Source organism: Mandrillus leucophaeus, unplaced genomic scaffold (genome assembly GCF_000951045.1).
Source record: "Mandrillus leucophaeus isolate KB7577 unplaced genomic scaffold, Mleu.le_1.0 Scaffold541, whole genome shotgun sequence".
Taxonomy (NCBI): domain Eukaryota; kingdom Metazoa; phylum Chordata; class Mammalia; order Primates; family Cercopithecidae; genus Mandrillus; species Mandrillus leucophaeus.
The window spans coordinates 789,999-792,690 of NW_012105820.1; positions in this window are offsets into that span (position 1 = coordinate 789,999).

The window sequence follows — 2,692 nt, forward strand, 5'->3', positions numbered from 1 at the left end:
CACGCAAAATACTGAATGTACCTTAATTCAAAATGTTACTAATGACCAACTTAATCTTTTATTTTATTCTTTACAGCAAGCAGTACAACAAAGGCATTCCCCTTTCTATAACACTCATATAAGAGGACATACTAACCTCCCTGGCCCTTTAATGAAACTTAATCAAAGGGCAGATAATTATATGCGGAAGAGGATTTGTTTGTGTCTCTCCAGGTAACAATCAGGTTGCCTGTATGGGTGCCCACCAAACATCTGAAGATCTATTATGAGCTACAGCAGGAAGAGAGGACTCTGGGAAGAGCCAGAACTCCCAATGTGAGTGATGGCACAAATATATATCTCAAAGATGAAGAAAAAAAAACAAGAATAGTTATCATGCAAATTCTCCAAAATGGGGACAAATCAAGAAGTTGGTGCAGATGGCAACAGACAACTTGAAAGCACAGAACAAACTAAAAACAACTAGTAACCTGATGGTGGCCATGCTGGTGACACTCACCATGGCGGTAAGCCTCAATATTTTGGAGCAACTCAAAACTTCACTTATTGGGCATATGTCCCATTTCCTCCTTTAATTAGGTCTGTGAGTTGGATGGACCGTGTTATTGAGGTGTACACCAATGACAGTACCTGGATACCTGAGCCCATAGATAGCCGAGGGCCAGTGCATCTGAATGAAGAAGGGATAAAAATAAATATATCCAAAGAATATAAATATCCCCCAATATACCTGGGACCTGCTGTTGGCTGTTTACAGATTGACACACAGGCCTGGGTGGCAGTAGTACCTGAAAAAATAAATCATGGGCTGCTTTGCATATGATTTTGGGGTGTAGTTTAAAATATAATCATTCCCATCCTAAAACCCAGCAGTTCCATCCAAATAAGTTCAAATATAAACAAAATAGAGTTTAGTTTAAAGGTGTGGATGCTTAAACTTGGGAAGATTGTATAGCAAGTAAGGCTGAGGTACTACAAAATAATTCCTATGGAATCATCATTAATTAGTCCCCTAAGAGGATCTTTAAAAAAAAAAAAAAGCACCAGAAGGCCTTCTTGTAGAACAAATGTAATAAACCGATGGAATCATTGGCAATTAAATCATGCACAATATATTCAGACAAAAGCTTAGGTCCTTATCATATAGAGTCCTACTGGCATTGTCACCCCTAGTCCAAAAATAGTATCTCCTGCCATAGGACAGGAACATTCTGAATTATTAGCTATGGCTCAAAGTTCAATAAAAATTTGGGAGGGTAAATATAACAAGTATAAAGGGGAGGGAGGTAAAAATAAATATGCTCTTTCTTTTCTTTCCAACAGGACTTTTTGGATTCAAAGTTGTGTTTGGCCACCTTTTGTGCTGGCAATAGGAAATGTTACTCTTAATATAAATACACACGTTATTTCATGCCCCAAATGTCATTTGTTTACCTGCATTAATTCAACTTTTAATAAAAATCAGACTATCCTAATAATTAAAGCCAGGGAAGGAGTCTGGATCCCTATGTCTTTAGACTGTGGAAGGCATCTCCATCCATTCATATAGTAACTGAAAACCTTAAAAAGCTTTTATCCCATTCAAAAAGATTTATAGTTGCTATAATTGACCTCATTGCTGTTACTACTACTACCGCAATAGCTAGTGTGGCTCTACATTCATCTGTACAAACTGTTACATTTGTCAGTAAGTGGCAAAATAATTCCACAAAATTATGGAACTCTCAAACTCAAATAAATAAAAAAATAGTTAACCCAATTAATGATCTCCATCAGACAGTGATTTGAATGGGAGATTGTATTATAAGTTTAAAAAGTAAAGTTGAAAAGCAATGTGATTGAAATACCTCTGATTTTTACATTACTCCCCATCTGTATAATAAAACAGAGCATGCGTGGGAAAAAGTTAAGAGACATTTAAAAGATCATACTGGAAATTTATCTTTAGATCTTGCAAAATTGAAGGAACAAATATTTCAAGCCTCTCAGTCACATATGACACTAATGCCAGGAACTGAAGTGCTTGAAGGAGCTGCAGACAGATTAGCAGCTATTAACCCACTAAAGTGGATCCAAGACACTTGGGAGCTCTGTGATTTTAATAATGATTGTGCTTTTAATCTGTGTTGTTTGTCTTTATGTAGTCTGCAGATGCGGAAGCCGCCTCTGGAGAGAAAGCTGCCACCAAGAACGTGCAATAATAGCTGTGGCGGTTTTGTGAAAAAGAAAAGGGAGACATGTTGGTAGAAGAGCTGAGGCAGGATTGGCTTGTCTGTCATAATATAAAAGCGTCTTGGAAGATGTCTGGGGTCCAGGGTCTGAAACCTCTCATGGCCTTTGGAACACCAAGCTCTGTGCCAAAGGGTGGAAGTCTGCTCTGCCACACCACAAATCTAAGCCCAGGGCATAAAACCCCTCGTGGCTTGGATGGAATCCAGGGCTCAGGGCATAAAACCCTTCGTGGCCTCTGGAATGTGCACAGACTTGTTGGTTGCTCTCCCAGGCTCATAAACATGTTATCCATTATCTCAAGCAGCAGAGCGTATTCTATATGCATCAAAGAAAATACTAAACCATCACAGCTATGCTTGATGCACTGCTACCTTTCTATCCCCACGTCCTCACACCCTCACCTGTTTACCCCCACATCCACACATCCTCACCACCTGCAGCTGTGTTTGATCACCAATAG